The sequence below is a fragment of the Talpa occidentalis genome, unplaced genomic scaffold, assembly GCF_014898055.3.
Source record: "Talpa occidentalis isolate TD23 unplaced genomic scaffold, MPIMG_talOcc4v2.1 talOcc4.4, whole genome shotgun sequence".
In the NCBI taxonomy this organism is placed as follows: domain Eukaryota; kingdom Metazoa; phylum Chordata; class Mammalia; order Eulipotyphla; family Talpidae; genus Talpa; species Talpa occidentalis.
In genome coordinates, this window is record NW_023604295.1 from 27,110,656 (window position 1) to 27,129,742 (window position 19,087).

The 19,087-nt window shown below is 39.5% G+C and overlaps 1 protein-coding gene across 4 annotated transcripts in view; it reads right to left on the reverse strand.

The window, feature by feature from the left end:
* Nucleotides 1-19,087, reverse strand: part of KCNMB3 (potassium calcium-activated channel subfamily M regulatory beta subunit 3) — a 61,693-nt gene that overhangs the window by 41,014 nt on the left and 1,592 nt on the right. The window contains exons 2-3 of one of the 4 annotated variants that reach the window (XM_054700389.1): nucleotides 10,548-10,653; nucleotides 10,305-10,451 (exon numbers count right to left, since the gene is read on the reverse strand). The exons of 1 other annotated variant lie outside the window; for it this stretch is intronic. The gene's annotated coding sequence lies outside the window, so the exon portion shown is untranslated. Of the gene's footprint in view, nucleotides 1-10,304; nucleotides 10,452-10,547; nucleotides 10,690-19,087 lie in introns of those variants that run through there. 2 more of the 4 variants (XM_054700388.1, XM_037525142.2) reach the window with 2 other exon arrangements.

Below are 19,087 nucleotides of genomic sequence, written 5' to 3' on the forward strand. Positions count from 1 at the left end.
CTACAGAAAGGGAAAATAGTAATTGCCTTACCTCACCAAAGTAGGGAGGGAATACCTGACAACTGAAGCACAGATTTCCCTCTTGATTTGAAAGTAGAACATTTCTATTTGGTATGATTTGGTAGGTAATTTTTTGGTCCTGGAGACTCTCCAAAATTTTTCCATACAAATTAATGGTAATAGCATTCCCAGATTCAAAAACAGGAGTGCCTCTGCTTTCAAATAGCAGGGGAAACCTGCATCCAGAGCATGTAAGGCTTTATTTATGTCTTTTTTTTAAAAGATTTTTTATTTCATTTATGCATTCATTCTTCTGTTTATTCAACAAACATTTATTGACTCCTCACTGCTGTTAGGCATTATGGGAACTGAATGAGACAGGTTGCTACCCAGAAAGGGTTTATAATTGAATAAAGATGAGAATATCTATACATACTTCTATAGTGAGCTTTCAGTTGTTGAAATTCAACCAAGTGTCAAACACTATATGGTAAATCAACAATCATTATGATTTCATTTAATGCTCAAAAACAATCTTTTCAGGGGGAAACAGATGTGGAGACAGACTCAGGGTGATTAAGCAGTTTACAAGGGAATACAGTCTGTAGGTTAGACTCCGGACCTCTCTCTCTGACCCCAAAGCCCATGCTCTTTACACACAGTGTACTGCCTCTCACTTTACAGCACACAGGAGAGGATGAACTAAATGCAATAACATACAAATAAGATATTGAAGGATATTTGCTTGCTTCCTTGGTGCTGGAATTTGTTACCATATTAGGAATTATTTATAATTATTATTCAAAATTTATAATGCTTTGGGACATTAGGCAAACTTCAGTTTAGATTACCTTAAATGGAGATTTATATAATATTCCAAAATCTTTATTTTAGGAACATTTAGAGTGAGGAGTTTTCCTAAAAGATAAAATCTGGAACCTTAAAATTGCATGCTTGACATGCTTCAAATTTTCTTCTGATTCTTCAGTAGTGTTTTGTGTTGTTACTTCCTCTCTTAGATTTCTAATTTCAAAACTAACATGTAATTAAGGACAAATAATTAGGTCCCTCTTGTACTTCATTACCACACCTGGAAAGTACCCTTCAAGTCCAAAGTGAAGGAAGATGAGGACACCCTATGCAAAGCAACCTAAGGGGAAGCATGGTCCTTTTCTTGGATCTGGGGCTGCCACAGCCTCCTCCTGCCAGGAGCACATAGGGCAGCATGAGGCCAGCAGTAGATGGTGTGAGAGGACTCCCAGCTCAGAAATTGCCTCTGTGTGCCTGCCACAGAGAGGAGATCTTTCACAAACTGACATCTGGGATTTTGTCTCACTTAACCAGGTTTCTCTCACATAACGTGTGTACGGGTTAGGACAACCTGCCCTTGACAGTAGATACTAGATGCAAAATATCCAACATATGAACATACCCATGCCAATTTACAAAAAAAAAAATGGAAAATATAAGTGTGTTTTCAAATATTTTCCCCCTCCAAAAAGCATGCAATTTATTTCTCACATATTCTGTGGTAATTAAAAGAGGGTAAAAACAATTAAATAGAGGCAACCTGGGGAATAGGTGGGGAAGTTTTTTTCCCCATATTTTATCAAAACATATTAGAAGATTGAGCAGAAATATTATGGTAATTAAGATGGGCAGGGATGGGTAGAAGGTATTTCATGTGGACTTTTTTTTTTAAGATTTGTTTATTTTTATGCAAGAGCTGGGACACAGGCCAGAGGCGCAGGAGGGTGGGAGGATTCACCAGAGACAGAGCAGGGAGCAGAACAGGCAGATGACCGAAATACACTGCTGAGGGGAGCAATGGGCGCGACAGGAGAGGTCTGCGGTGCCATGTGGGATTTGCGCTGCAGAGGCTGCGGACAGCTTCACAGTGCTGCCCTCAACCCACTGTGCCACCGGGGAGGCCCCTCATGTGGAATTTTAAAGATGAGGCATAAGAGGTAGAGTGGGTAGGGAGGATATTACCAGAAAAAAGACAGGAGGTATAAAGTCTGTTAGAGAAATCTTAAGAAGTCCAATTTGGCTGTCACCTAGTACAGGGAGGGGAATAAAAGGAAATAAAACTAAGGTTTGAACAGGGAAGAAACTAATGATAAATAGTTGTGAAAACCAGGCTAAGACACACACACACACAAAAAAAAAAAAAAAAAAAACTCAGAAAGTTTTTTAAGTGTACAATCTAATAGCTTTCAATATTTTCAGAGTTGGACATCCATTGCTACAACTAGTTTTAGAACATTTTAATTATCCTAAAATGTGACCCACACCCTGACACCTCTCAATACACTCTTTCACTAATCTACTTTGTATCTATCAATATTTGCCTATTTCATATATTTTGTATAAAGGAATCATACAATATAGATGGTCTTTAGTGACTGACTTCTTTCACTTAATATTTTTTTTAAAGTTCATTCATGTTGTAGCAAGTATCAGTACTTCACTTCGTTTCCTTGATGATTAACATTGCACAGGCTATTTATAGCACAGGCTATTTACCCATTTATTAGTTGCTGGACCTATTGATTGCCTCCACATTTTGGCTAACATGAATAATACTGCTCTGAACATTTGTGTAAAAGTTTTTACGTGGGCACAGGCATTCAGTTCTCTTGGGTATAAACCTAGGAATGGAATGCAAGGTCATAAGTGTCCATATTTAACTTTTTGAGGCTCCATATTTATATTTTTTCCATAGTGCATTCCCACCAATGTATGAAGGTTTTAATTTCTCCACGTCCTCAGCAACACATGCATTGTCCGTCTTTTTGATTACAGTCATCCTGGTGATATTTCACTGTGGTTTTGATTTGCATTATTCCTTACAACTAATGATGCTGGAACATCTTCCCATGTGCTAATGGATATTTGTAGGGTAAGTGAAAAAGCATCAGGCTTTTCTGCCCTCCTGCCGTTAAGATTAATGATGGATACTTGCAGTCCTGAATGCATGCCTGATGGCGGACACCTGGAGTAGGGTGTGGGCATGCATAAGTGGGTACACCTGGGCTGAGAGACTGCGCTTATACGGGGTGGTGTCATAGGGACGCCAGCAGAACGAATGGAAGAGCAGAACCATGAGAGAAGTGGAGAGAAGCGAGAGAACACCGAAGAGCCTAGATAGAGTGAAGACTTGCTTGCCAGCCTCCCAGCCCTCAAGCACCCCTGCCTGCCATGTACCTGGTAAATCCCAATAAAAGCCTGAAAAGCCACCGAGGGTTCCAGAACTCTCTCCTCTTTTACCCCATCTGCTCGAATCAGAGAACCTGCTCCGTGCCCTTCCTGCTGCTACAATGTTGTTTTCATCTTTAGAGAAATGCTTCTTCCTTTGCCCATTTTAAATTGGGTTGTCTTTAATTATTGTCTATTATTATTGTATTTTATTACTGAGTTATAATGGCTCTTTTTGTCTAGATATAAGTCTCTTATCAGATGTATATTTGCAAAAACTGTCTTCTAATCTGCAAAAAAGGGTGTCATTTGAGGCACAAATGTTTTTAATGATGCTGTTTATCTTTTCTTTTTACTGCTTGTGCATTTGGTGTCATATCTCAGATATTGTCTAAGCCAAGGTCAAGAGCTTATACCTATGATTTCTGCTAAGAATTTTATAGTTCTAGCTCCCACATTTAAGTCTTTGATGCATTTTGAGTAAATTTTTAGATGTAGTGTAAAGAGGTGGGAGATCATTTTTAATCTTTAACATCAAAACACAGCAAGATGGGTTTTAAAAGATTAACCTGTCAGGAATATATAGGATGAATTAACGTGGCAAAGGAGAAAATGTGGGGAGGCAACTGTGGAAGCTGAAACACGTAATAATAAAAGTAGCAGTTGAGGAAATTAAAATTCTGGAGGTAGGAGCCTAAACATCAATTTAAAAAAAAACAAAGTTCACAGGTGATTATAAGGTGTGGTCAACTCTCAGAGGAAGAGGTGGGGAAAGACACTGCAAAATAACGAAAGGTGGGAAAATGCAGGAGTCCTTCTCTGGCCTGGATCATGATCCCGAGAAAAAAGAGAAGGTACAGCAAGACCTCTTAGAGAACAGCTGGAAATGCTCATCAGTGAGTGAGTTTACTTTCCTAAAATTGTAGAAAAAGGAGCTCAGAATTTAATCAACTTGATTACCTGCTTTAAATTACCTAAAGAGCATATTTTTTTCTTTCATCATAGGTAAAATTGCTCATGTTTTGGACACTATCCTTACTTCATAAATTGGCTCTCTCCACACATTCTCATAGGTTGCAACTCTCAATACATAAGTGATTCTTAACTTTGGGGACCTGGTCATGGAAATTCACCAGATGAGACAACTAAGTTTAATTTGGAAGTTCAATCGTAAAGGAAAGTACTGTCTTTAGGGAATGCTTTTTCCACTCGAAACAGGAGACTAATTATAAGAAAACACCTTAGCAGATTGAACTGAAGCATTAACATATTGGGTTAATTAGCATTCCCACCCTGAGGAAGGGCAAAGAAGTTTCAGCTGACCTTTGAGAACTAAATTAACCAAACCATGCTGAGACTTTAACCCTAGGACATCCAGTTTAAATGTTACTCAGGACAGTACAATGGAGTGTGCCTTAGGTTGGCCTCTCATTAGAACCACTGTTGAGCTGTATTAATGGTCTTTTTAATGCTTATCCTGATCCTTATTCAGAGTTCTTCAATGAGGTATATCTGGGGTGGGTCCCAAATATCACTATTTTTAGAAAGCTCCACAGGTGATTCCCATGTCAACCAGGAGTTAGAATAAAGAATTGAAATGCAATGAAGAAATCTGGTTCTAACTGAAGTTTGCCACATCTAGCTACTTTAATCTTGAGCAAGTCCCTGAAAGCTACCTGAGCTTAGGTTCCCCATTTTAAAAAAGAGGAATAACAATGAACATACATACCTCCCACTATCTCATGGGAGAGAAAAAACTCACATTCCATATTGTATAGGAGTTTCAAAATTTACTCTATATACAGTGAGTTATTGTTATTATCAAATCTGATGGTCGCTTTGTTTTACCCAACAGTTTACTATCATTAGACTCACTTGGTCTCACCCTTGTTAAAATACTGTCTTCTCGTGGTTTCTATGTTATGATCGTCCCCGGTACTCTCTTCAGGGAACACTCCTTGTAGGGTCAGGAATGACAGTGCAGGTTTTCTGATCCCATGCAGAACGGGTAAAGGAGGAGTCAGAGTCCTCAGTGGCTTTTGCAGGTCTTTTATTGGGATTTACCCGGTACACAGCAGGCAAGGGTGCTGGGGGGCCGGGAGGCTGGCAGTCCTCCCAGCCCGCAGCAAATCCTCACTCTATCTGGGCTCTCTGGCGTTCTCTGCTGCTTCTATGCCTTCTCTTTCGGCTTCTGCTGGCGTCCCCGTGACGCCGCCCTTAAAAAAGCACAGTCTTAGCCCAGGTGAATCCCATCCACCCATGCCCACACCCTACTCCAGGTGCCCGCCATCAGGCATGCATTCAACAAGGATCCATCATCTATCCTGATGGTGGGAGGGCAGAAAAGCCTGACATTTTCTTTACCCTACACTCCTCTTCCATCTTCTTTTGTGGTTTCTCCTGCTCTGCAGCTCTGATTGTTGAACTACGCACGGTTCAATCAAGGTTCTCCTCATTTTCTCTATAAACTCTCTCTTGGTGATCCAAATCAATTTCATGGACTATAGTTTAAATAAAGTAAGCTCCTCTATAACATGACTCCCAAAATTTATGTCCCCAGGTCATGTTCACTAGCCATTTAAATGCCTACTTGATTTCTCCATTTGGAGATGTAAACCATGTCCAACCTAACATATCTAAAAGAGAATTTCTGATTCCTGCTATCAAAATTCCTAGTAATCCTTTCCATTTCTCTCTCTGTGTGTATTTGTGTGTGTGTGTGTATGTGAGAGAGAGAGAGAGAGAGAGAGAGAGAGAGAGAATGAATTAGTTTATTCAATTGTGAGGGCTGTCCAAGCCAATCCAAAATCCTCAAGGCAGGCAGACAGGAAGGGAAGAACAGGCAGGCTAAAACTTTGAACTTCACAGGCGGACTACACTATCATATCATCATATTCTCTATTTCTCTTCTCTCTCCCTCCCTCCCTCTCTTCCTTTCTCCCCCTTTCTGTCTCCCTCCATCCCCTCTCTGTTTCCCAACAACCATATGACATTGGATTAATAATTATGTTATTCAATAGACACTAGGCTCTCTACCATCCCTGGCATTTGATACTGTCCAGCATTGAAACAGTTCTTTAAAAAAACTACTTAAAAAATATTTGAGTCTATCTCCCTCTTTCTAGTCCACACTTTAGTAAGGTAGCTTGGTCAAGTAATGTGGCTGTCCTCAGACAGAGATCATTTCCTTTTTGCTTTTTCACATTGCATTTGAGTCACATGGATATAGAGGACCATACGTGACCAAATTTTTCCTATTACATTTATTTTGCCTTTCTGGATTATTCACATGGTAATTAAGTTCACTTAGCTCCTAATTATAGTACATAAGATTCTGTTTTAAAAACAAAACTCTCTTTTCTTCATAATTTGGAAGTTATGGAAATTGTTTTCCCTGTAAGATTCTTTTAAGTGTTATTCTACTTTCTTGAATTAAAAAAGAAAACAAAGCATCTAACGAAATTTTCTCTTTTGAACCACAGTTAAGATACAAGATGCTTGGGCCTCCCTTGTGGCACAAAGGGCTAAGCACAGCACTGTGAAGCTACCCACAGCCTCTGCAGCATGAGTTAGCTTCCACCCCCACTGCCAGCCAGGGAGCTACCTCTCCTATCTTGCCCACTGCTCCCCTCAGCAGTGTATTTCAGTCAGTCTGCCTATTCTGTTCCCAACTCTGTCTCTGGTGAATCCTCTCAACTCCACCTCTGGTCTGTACCAGTTCTTGTATGCATAAATAAATAAATCTTAAAAAAAAAAAAAAGATACAAGATGCTTAACAGATAGCTCTAAGGAAAAGTGGATTTTCTTAAAGTGTGATATGATATATTACATTATATTAGTTTCTGGTGTACAGCCTAATGATTCAATGTGTGACTATATTGTAAAATGATCACCCCAATAAACCTAGCTAACATCTATCACCACACACAGTTATAATTTATTTTCTTTTGGTGAGAACTTCTAAGATCTATGGTGACCACAACTGAGGGGAGAAATGATAAATGTCCAAAAATTAACAGCAATGTATTTTAAAAGTACATTAAAAAAATTTAAATTTTGTTCATCAAAAGACATTATGAATTAAGAAAAAGACAATTTAAAGAATAGGAGAGAATATTTGCAAATCATACATCTGCTAAAGATCTAGTGTCCAGAATATATAAAGAACTCTAAGTGGGAGTTGGGGAATAATGGGGAGAGGGCAGCAGAGCACTAACTTTTCTGAGATATCCCTTTAGCAAGTAACAGTTGAAAATCAGCTCTCCATCCCACTCTTTCTTCATCCTTTCAAACTGCACTGTCCAATACAGTAGTCGCTACTCACATGTGACTGCTGAGCACTTGAAATGTGCTGGAGTGATAAGAAAGCAGAATTTTTCATTTTACTTCATTAAAATTTAAAAGTTAAAAAAACTTTTCAGATCTGCTCTCTAAGTAACATTCAAATCTATAATACATTACTGTTAATTACAGTCCCCATGCCATACATTACCTCCCAGGATCTTTATTTTTTTAAATAAGTTTGTACCTTTTGACCATCTTCACCCATTTCATACACCTCTCAGTCTTCTCATATACAGAGGGAGAATTATAGTATATGTCCATAGGGTTATTCAAAGTTTAGTACAATGCCTACCATCTGATAGGTACATAATAACTGTTAGTAATACATTATTTCTGTAGAATTTGAAGATTTATAAAACCTAATTTGGTTTTAGAAATCCTTGATGCACATGAGAATTATCTGGAAAACAAAAAAAGATGCCTGAGCTTCACCCCTTAGATCTTGATTTACTTAGGCTAGAGCCTAATTTAGTTTCCTTTTAATGCAATTTTTACACAAGATTGCACACACATTTCTTTGTAAGAACCCCAAAATGGAAACACCTAAAATGTCCTATAGTACATGAATGGTTAAAGAAACTGTGGGGTTCCATATCATGGAATATCACTCAAAATATAAGAGAACTATTGGTACATGCCACAACTTGGATGGATCTCAAGGACATTATGCAAAGTGGGAAAAAGTCAAACTCAAAATATTACATATGCATGATTGCATTTATATGACATTCTTGAAATGACAACATTATAGAGACAGAATACAGATAATGATTGTCAGAAGCTAGAGATGGGTGGAAGAGGGAAGGGGGTGGTATGACTGTAAAGGGGTAACATGAGTGACCTTGATGATGATGAAATAGTTCTAAATCTTGGTTTTGGTATTGGCCACATAATCTAAAATTGAATGTTAAAATTCATAGAATTAGACACAGACACACAAAAATGAGTACATGTAAAATTGGTGAGTCTGTGATTGTACCAATGTTAATTTCTTGGTTTTGATACTGTACTACAGTTGTCTAAGATAGCACGAATGTAGGAAACTAGGTTAAAGATTTCTCTGTACACATTTTGCAATGCCCAGTCAATTAATAATTGCTTCAAAAAAAAAAAGATAGCTACATACAACAACTTGGGTAGATTAAAAGGGCATTATAAGGGCCTTCCTGGTGGTGCAAGGGGTTAAGCACAGCACTATAAAGCTATCTGCAGCCTCTGCAGCACGAGTTTGATCCCCGGCTGGCCAGGGAGCTACCCACATGGCACTGCAGACCTCTCCTGACTCGCCCGCTGCTCCCCTCAGCAGTGTATTTCAGTCAATCTGCCTGTTCTGCTCTCCACTCTGTCTCTGGTGAATCCTCTCACCCCCCCACACACACACCTCTGGCCTCTACCCTGGGGGGAAATTGGTACCTGTGATTATAAAGGGATAGCATAAAAGAGATCTTTGCGGTGGTGAAAAGTTCTGTAATTTGATTGCAGTTATAGTCACAGGAGTCTCCACAGATGATAAAATGGCATGGAATTACACAAACACATTGTACCAATATCAATTTCCTGGTTTTGATACTGTACTAAAGGTATTCAAAATGTAACCATTTGGGAAAAATTTGGGCAATGAGTATAAAGGAGCTCTGTATTGTCTTTGCAGCTTCTGGTGAATCTATAAAGATTTCAAAACAAATTTTTTTTAAATGGCCCCCAGGTTTTATACATATTATATATGTGTGTGTATTGAATATATGTATGTATGCATGCTTATATAGAAACTTGACTTTTCAAGTTCACCTATCAGCTATTGACAGATACTCGGATATCCTACCCTGGACCACAACTGTTTAGCTCTCTTATACCTTCATCTATTTCTAGGGAACAACTCACTTCTCATTGTGTTCCCTATTTACTGGAACCTCCATATTCCTTCTTTGATTCGCTCCCTTTCTTTTAACAGAGAACGTTCTTTTTTTTTCTTTAAGATTTATTTATGCATACAAGAGCTGGGGTACAGACCAGAGGTGCAGGGGATGAGAGGATTTGCCAGAGAGAGAATGGGGAACAGAACTGGCGGATTGACTGAAATACACTGCTGAGGGAAGCAGCAGGCAAGACAGGAGAGGTCTGCTGTGCCATGTGGATAGCTCCCTGGCTGGCTGCGGATCGAACTCATGCTGCAGAGGCTGCGGATTGCTTCACAGTGCTGTGCTTAACCCCTTGCACCACCAGGGAGGCCCAAACAGAGTACATTCTTTAGAGCCTCTTGAGCACACTGGAAAAAAAGATTTTGAGGACTTATCTTTATTCTCCCCTCACATTTGATTGATAGAGTGGTAGCTCTAGAATTCTAGATGGAATTTCACTTTTTCTTAGAATTGTGAAGGCATTGCTTCATTGTGGCCCAGCTTTTCTATCCTTTGCATGTGAGTTTGTTCTACTCCCAATCACTCAAATTTTAGAATCTTCTCTTTAACCCTAATGCTCTAAAAATCTCACAAGCCTTTGTCTTTGTGTAGGAGGTATTCTCCATTCATTTTGCTGTAGATCCTTTCAATCCTGAGATTCACATACTTCTCTTCGGAGGAATTTTCTTGTATTTTTTTCCTTGATTATTTCCTCCTCTGTCTTACATTCTCTTATTTTGGAACTCCTTTTGAATGTTGGGACAGGTCAAATAGTTCTATGTCTTCATATTTTTCTGTCTTTATTCAGCTCTTTTTATTTCTAAGCCTGAAAGTGAGCATCAGGGAAGAAGACTAGAGTCTAACCATTAATCATGCAAATGTTCCCTCAGTTCGCATCCTCAGTGGGAACTGCCTTCTCTTCACTATTCCTCTTCTTCCCCAATCCAGTGTCTGAATCAACTCTGGAGAGTAAACTTTCGATCTTCATTGGCATAGTGAGTTGGACCCTACCTATATCAAGGAAAGAGTTTTAGAGACTTGTCTTAGCTTATTTGGGCTGCTATAATGAAAACACCACAGTTTAAACAACAAACATCTATGTCTTACCGTTTCAGATGTTGGAAAGTCCAAAATGAAGGTGCTGGAAGATTTGTGTCAAATGACAGATTACTTGCTGGTTCACAGACAAGTCTTCTTACTGTGTCCTTACATGCTGGCAGGAAGAAGGGAGGTCTCTTTTTATAAGGAAACTAATCCCAACCATTAGAGTACTACCCTCATTGCCCAGTCACCTCCCAAAAGCCCTTAGCTACTAATATAGCTCATTGGGGGCTAGTATTTCAACATGATTTTGAGGGGAATCAAACATTTAGTCCATAACAAGAATTTCTTTCTCATGTAGATTTTCATTTTCATACAGGTTTTCTCAAATTTTCAGTTCCACTCATATCCATGCATGTTGTGTTAATTTGAGCTTTTCCAGAATATGCTGTAAAATTTTACTTGCTTCTTGGAGTTACCCTCTTGCAGGCAGTTAGATTTGAGAAAATGAAAGTCAGCCCTGCTAGTAATCATACTGCCATATTCCTAACATAACATAAACAATGTTTCCAAAGGACATAGGCAAGGTCACATAAACAGTATTTTTAGCCAAGGCCATACCACAGCTGCAAAAATGACTAATAATCTTCTCCCAAGTGATTGCTGTTTTGTTACCAGTGACATCCACGGTTGATTTTGTTCCTTCAGCTTCCTGGGACAAGATTACTGAGCTATCTAACAGAAGAAATTCCCCTATGGGTCAACCAGAGATGGCACCCCACTTCCCTAATCACTCTTAGAATCATGAAGCACAAACTCAAGCCTATTAAAAGCCCTTCCCAATTCTCTCTGAGATGCTTCTGCTGCAGCAAACTAAATAAACATAATTTTGTTTAACCCAGGTGTATTCCTGATGATTGCAGACTGGTGAATGCGGATAGAGTTCAGCTTTCTGTGGCATGCTAAGTCAGTCAATTGACTAACTGGAATCTCCTTTTTAGGTTCTAAAATATTGCTGACCTCTTTCTCTGAGGTTGTCACAAGCTATATTCTCTTTCCTGCTTGCTGTGGACCAATATTCTATTGCCTAAGATTATTCAAATTGTATTTGCATCACTTTCCACAGATTCCTGACCATATTAATGGCAGAAAATGCACTTAGTTAGGAATCAATGAATGAATAAATCTGACATAGCCTTTTCCATTCTAAGCATCTAAGTCATGACACTGAATCCTGACAATATTTGTATATTCCCAAACCCAGTCCCCTATAAAGTGTTACACTGGCTTACCAAATTCCAACTATATGTCAAATTCCACAGGAACAAAACTTAATTCATTCTCTTTCCCAACAGACTTGCTCTCCCTTCCTGCATTCCTTGTGCCAGTTAATCTATCATGTCATCAGTCACACAAACCAGACACTGGAAATTCATTCCAGATTGTCCTTCTTCCTCACCTCCATATACCCTATTATCAACAAAATCTGACAATTTTACCTCCAAAATGCTTCTTGAATTTGTCCTGTTCCTCTATATCTATTACTACTATCTTATTTAAGGTCTTTATCATCTGTCACCTGGAAAAACTGCAATTATATCTAACCCTTCCTTCCACCTCCAGGAAAGAGAATCACTGCACAGTGTTGGTGCTAGAACTCACAACTAAAATGCACATCTGATGTTTAAGCTTATCATTGGCTTCCTATTGGCTACAGGATAATGTCTGAACTGTTAGTTACGCAAAGAAAATCCCCCCAGATCTGGTTTCTGCCCATTTCTCCAGTATAAAAACACATGCCACTTCAAATTTATTTTTTTCTTCTAGAAACTCCAAAACGTATTTTGTTTGCCTCTCATTCCCTTTGTTTATACATTTCCTCTAGCCAAAAACCTTCCCCATCTTTGTCACATGGCTGATTTCTACTAGTTTTTGCAAGAATCCCTTCCTGCCCTGCACTCCCCAACCCAGGTAACATTTGTCTAACATAGAAGACATGGTTTCATTGGGAGAAGCTTTCTATAATCCAACTTTGTATTCCCCAGTGAGGAGCACAAATACAGGTACTTAACATGTATTCTACAAATAATGTTATTTTCAACATGAATAACTATATAAGGAAGAATTGTCACCCTCTTTTGTGACTTTTTTTTCAAATTCAAGATGCCTTGGGCCTCCCTGGTGGCGCAAGGGATTAAGACACAACTTATGAAGCTATCTGTAGCCACTGCAGCACGAGTTTGATCCCCGGCCAGGGAGCTAACCACATGGTGCAGCAGACCTCTCCTGACTCACCCACTGCTCCTCTCAGCAGCATATTTCAGTTGATCCACCTGTTCTGCTCCCTACTCTGTCTCTGGTGAATGCTCTCACCCCCCACACCTCTGGCCTGTACCCCAGTTCTTGTATGCATAAATAAATCTTTTAAAAAACAAATTCAAGATGCCTATTTTCATAAATTTGTAAACACTTTTTTTTTTAGTTAATAATGTGTCAGTATTAAATCATTAGTTGAGACAATTGTATTACAGTAACACAGGAAATGAGTAATTGGTGAAATTGTGTTATGGATATATGAGAACCCAGTGGACAGTGTTTGTAACTTTTCTGTACATATAAAACTACCCTAAAATAAAAGTTTTAGGGGAATAAAGTCATCAAGATGGCAATATAGTTTGTTTCTGACTTCAATCAACCTCAAAAGAAGACCAACTAGCAGTTATCCAAGGACAGGACACCACTGTGAAAATCCCAGAACCTGGGGGAGAAGCAACAGGCTAGACCACATGTAAAGGCCGGACTGACCACAGTGCAGGTTTTCTGATCCCATGCAGACCGGGTAAAGGAGGAGTCAGAGTCCTCAGTGGTTTTGCAGGTCTTTTATTGGAGTTCAGCGGGTATGTGCAAGGCAGGGGTGCTGGCTGGGGGGCTGGGAGCCCCCAGCAAGTCTTCACTCTATCCGGGCTCTCTAGCGTTCGTTCTGCTGCTTCTCGGCTTCTCTTTCAGCTTCTGCTTCGGCTTCTACTACTTCTACTGCTGCTGCTGCTGCTGCTGGCGTCCCCGTGACGCCGCCCTTAAAAAGCACAGTCTTAACTCAGCTGAATCCCATCCACCCATGCCCACACCCTATTCCAGGTGCCTGCCATCAGGCATGCATTCAGGACAAGGATCCATCATCTATCCTGATGGCAGGAGGGCAGAAAAGCCTGACATTTTCTTTACCCTACACCACAGAAACCAAGAAGGACTGTACCGAAAGTGTAAAAGGATTGGTTTCACTCTGACCACATCACCTCTCTTCTGGGCAACACAGGAAAGGCCCCCAAAGCCTATGGTTTCTCCTGTGGGGAAAAGTGCCCAAGGAAGACATCCAGTTTCCCCAGCATAGCCAAACACTTCCCAGAATGCCACATGGGTCCTTGTACAGGAATTCTCCTAGTATCACCTTATGATGACCTGTTTCTACATCTCATCTGACCAGACTTCTGTCTTAATACAATCTCTAAGGGAAGAATTCAAGGGAGACTGGAAAACAGTTGTTAATTTGGACACATTTCCGTCTCCAGTCAAATCAAGATTTAGTTCACAAGGAAGAGGGCAAGGTATGGTAGACAGGGAACTAGGAATATCAGTCTCAACAGTTTATCTTGATTTTTACTTAACCTTTAACTTTCACAGGTCCTGAATGAGATTTGAAAACAAAAAATGAAGCATTCAATGAAGTAAGAAGTGTTAAAAATGATAAACTAAGAAAATAGCATTGGATTACATATGTTGTACATAATAATGCTTTGTTTCTCACTGGAAAATGAGACTTCTGAATCTAATATTATGGAGCCAAATAAATCAATAAAAACAAGTAATTTCCCTTTTTTTCCTCCCAAACATCCAATTATTTTGTTTTGAAACTGCCTGCTTTTTGTTTTGTCTTTTTTTAAAGATTTATTTATACAAGAACCGGGGTACAGGCCAGATGTGCAGGAGGGTGAGAGGGGAACAGAACAGGCAGGCTTACTGAAATACACTGCTAAGGGGAGCAGCGGGCGAGACAGGAGAGGTCTGCTGCGCCGTGTGGGAATCTCCCTGGCCAGCGGGGATCGAACCCGCGCTGCAGAGGCTGCGGCAGCTTCACAAGGCTGCGCTCAACCCGCTGCGCCACAGGGGAGGCCCCTTTTTCTTGATTTATTAACCTCATCTCCCTTGACATGGTTCAGCCTTCACCTCTTCACAAGTGGGTATGTCTGAGTTCAAATCTTTCAAATGGATACATTTAACCTTCATTCCCAGATAGTGTGAATAAAGTCAGTGCTCTAGAAACATTAAAAGTGTCATAGAAAGACTGTAGAAAGTATCATTATTAATATATCCTAATTAGGAAGTATAGTGAGATTTCATTTACTTATTAGTTGGAGAAAAAATAAAACCGAAAGCAATTGAGAACAGAGAAAAAATTTCATGACCAAGTGGAAACCTCATCAGAGCAGTTTCGATGGGCTCTCAGAGAAAGGTTCAGGAAAGGAAAAATGAACGTAGGATTTTTTTTTTAAGTCAAAAGTCTGTATTTGCCCATTTTAAGAAAGCAAATGAGTCTGGGAGTGTTGACGGGCTCACTAGATCTGGGCTTGATGGTTTTGAAAGCACTGGGCTAGCTACTTAGAGGAGTGAGTAGTTTGGCACTTAGGAATCAGGTATCCCCGTTGGGGATGCAAGGTCCCTAACTCAGAAATACTGCACGCAGCTGCCTCATGTCAGGAGTATGTCTCCCTCTCAGTTCTCTACTAAGGGCAGCTAGCTGGAGATGGCCGCAACAGTTTATCAATCCATTCAACAGGTTAAATCCCTAGACTGTTTACCTACTCCAACCTTTTAGACTAAGCTAGGTTTCCTGTCATGGGCTCCCATCAAACTCATTACTTGACACATTTCAGAGCTGTCTGATTGCTTAACCTCTCTACTCTGCTATAAGTAAAGACCTACAGGGCAAGGACCATATCACTGTCACTTATATTGCTGTATCACCATTACTTAGCACATTACTGGACATGAGGTTTCATAAATATTTTATTTATAAAATGAATGTGCCTCTATGTAAGACGCTGCTCAATAGGGAAATGGAGCGACAAAGAATTCAATAAAACTGGAACTCAAAGTCTGCAGAGAGATAAAGTTCACGGGGGTGGAATCAAATTTTGTGAGGACAAAGGCTTATGAAAATTTGGGGAACCACTTTAAGAAAAAGAATATAAAATCATAAATGCAAAATTAAACACCACATCTTGGAAGAGGTTGCAATTAAGGGAAGTTAAAGTTTAAGCTCATTCTCTTATAGAAGATGCATCTAGTGGTAAGTGGATTAATGTACCAAATGCTGTGGAATCTCTGAGGAATGACCTAAAATCTCTGCCAGGGAAAATCAAAGATTTCATAGGAAATCAAAGATTTCATAAAAGGAAAAACTTTTATATAAGTTTGATTTTACAGACAAAAACAGAAGAAAGATATTGCAAGTGGAAAAAATATGCCACAACACACTGGTGAGAAAAAGCTAGACTATCTCAGTGGAATAGTAAGTACTATTTGACTAGCGTGGGGTTGGGTGTGGAAACCCATAAAATAGTGGTTCTTAAAGTGTGATTCTGGGTCAGCAGCCTCAGCACAACCTGAATATTTGCTAGAAATGTAGCTAGCTAGACTCCAGCCCAGACTTGCCCAATTGGAAAACTCTAGAGTTAGAGCACACAAATCTTAGCAAGGCTACGTGGTGATCCTAATGCAGGTAAAGTATAAGAAACAATGCATTAGGAAGTTGCTTGAGCATCAGATATAATTATTTTATTCTTACTTTTAATTTCAGGCTGTTAAGCAAGATGGAAAGAAATAAGAAAAAATATTACCTCCCCCAAATTAAATATAAACTAAAAAATTAAAGTAAAAAATGCAACAGTGTAGGGTAAAGAAAATATCAGGCTTTTCTGCCCTTCTGCCATCAGGATAGATGATGGATCCTTGTCCTGAATGCATGCCTGATGGCGGGCACCTGGAATAGGGTGTGGGCATAGGTAGATGGGATTCAGCTGAGCTAAGACTGTGCTTTTTTTTTTTTTTTTTTTTTTTTTTTTAAACTTTTTTTTTTTTTTATAGAGGCATGTTTTTATTTATTTATTTATTTGTTCGTTTGTTTCGTTTATACATGCACTGGGTACAGTCAGAAGCGCGGGAGGGTGAGAGAATTCACCAGAGCCAGAGCAGGGAGCAGAGCAGGCAGAAGGACCGAAGTACACTGCTGAGGGGAGCAGCGGGCGGCAGGAGAGGTCTGCGCACCATGTGGGACCCTCCTCTGGTGGCCGGGGAGCAGCCGGGAATCGAACCGGCGCTGCAGAGGCTGCGGGCAGCTTCGCAACCCAGCGCTCAACCGCTGCGCCACCGGGGAGGCCCGCTAAGACTGTGCTTTTAAGGGTGGCGTCACGGGGGGACACCAGCAGCACCAGTAGCAGCAGCACCAGTAGCAGCAGTAGAAGCCGAAAAGCAGCAGAACGAACGCCAGAGAATCCAGATAGAGTGAAGCCCCCCAGCCAGCACCCCTGCCTGCCATATGCCTGGTGAACCCCAAATAAAAAACCTGCAAAAAACTACTGAGGACTCTGGCTCCTCCTTTACCCAGTCTGCATGGGATCAGAAAACCTGCCCTGTGGTCCAGTCCTGCCTTTACAAACAGATTTTGGGTAGATTATGTCAACAGAAGGCCAATAACAGAAACTGTAAAGGAAAAAATTGATTTCAATTAATTTCAAATTGTTGATTTTATAACAATTTAATTTTTTGTACAATTAACAATTTTTTTAAAATCTAGAAAGTTATCTACAATATACATTTCAGGTAAAAAGCTAAAAAGATTATTTTTAAAAATAGACAAACAGTTCTTAAAAATGGACAAAGGGTATAAACTGAAAATTCACAAAAACAATACAAATCACCAATAAACATTTAATTTCACAGAAAACAACAAATACAAACTAAAATTGAAAACTACATTTTACTTACAAAGTTGGCAGAGATTTTTTTTTTTTTTTTTTTTGGTGGGACCCTCACCAGTGGCTGGGAACGCAGAGGCCACCAGCAGCCTCACAGCCCAGCGCTCAAGGGCTGTGCCACCAGGGGAGGCCCTGGCAGAGAATTTTTAAAGGTAGAAACAATGTAGAAACAATGTAAGTTTCTGCCATGTAACTATATACTCCCTTACAGTGGAACACCAAAGTTCCATTAACAGCACAGAGAATGCTAATACTACATTAAGTGGGGAAAAAAGTTGTTACAAAATAACAAATAAAAATAATATAATTTTTAGGGCCTCTCTGGTGGCACAAGGGATTAAGACACAACCTATGAAGCTATCAGCAACCTCTGCAGCACACGTTCAATCCCCAGCCAGGGATTCCCAGGCAGGGAGATATCCACATGGCGCCACAGACCTCTCCTGACTCACCCCCTGCTCCCCTCAGCAGTGTATTCCCCACCCATCCTTAAGAGGCAGGGCAGGAAAAAGGTAAAAACAAAAATGAAACTACAAAATGTATTTCAGTTAATCAAGGAACATCAAGTTGCCTCTGATTTGTGATAACATAAGTGATATGTAAACACCGTAATGTTCTAATTTACTTTATTGAGTAAATACAGAAAGTATGGTTTAGTTTTTGTGTATATGTGCATGAATGTGTGTTGTTTTTAAGTCATGTACAGGATGGGGGGAAATGTGTGTTTGTTATCATTATAAAATATTTAAAATAAAACCTCATCTTAAGATGCAAAGATTTTGTTTGGCATCAGACTATTCTCTTAAGATAGTCTCCTAACACCCCCTTGTGGCTCCACAGTATCAGATTGGGAACACAGCTCAAGCAGCCTAGAGAAGAAAATGACTCACATTGTTCTTTATAAATTCAACAAATGTTTGCACTTCCTAGTCTGTGTCAGGTATTAATAATACAGGATTAAAAGATGCTTCTGCAAAATCGTTCATGACATAGGCTTCTGTGTTGTCTCTAGGGACTCCACTACAACAGCAAAGGAAACAAAAAAGCAAAAATAAACAAATGGACTACATCAAACTAAAAAACTTGTGCACAGCAAAATAAACTATCATTAAAAGGAAGACAAATTTCTGAAGAAAATGTTCTATATCATGCATCAGAGACTACTACCCAAGACTTAGAAAAGACTCATACAACACAAGAAAAAAAATCAACAATCCAATCAAAAGATGGGCAGAAGAGCTAAAAAGACACTTCTCCAAAGAAGACATCAGATGACCAACAGGCACATGACAAAATGGTTATCATCAATTATCAAGAGGGAAGTGCAAATCGGAACCATAATGAGATGCCAACTCATCCTGTGAAAATGACCCTCATCAAAAAGTCAAGAATGTGGAAAAAAAGGTACTCTCATAAACTTGGTGGAAATGTAGCCCTGTCTAGCCCCTATGAAAACATGGCAATTTCTCAAAATATTAAAAATAGATCTATGATATGATGCAGCAATTCCACTTTTAGATATCTGAACAATAATAAAACACTAATTTAAAGGAATATATGCATTCCTATGTTGCA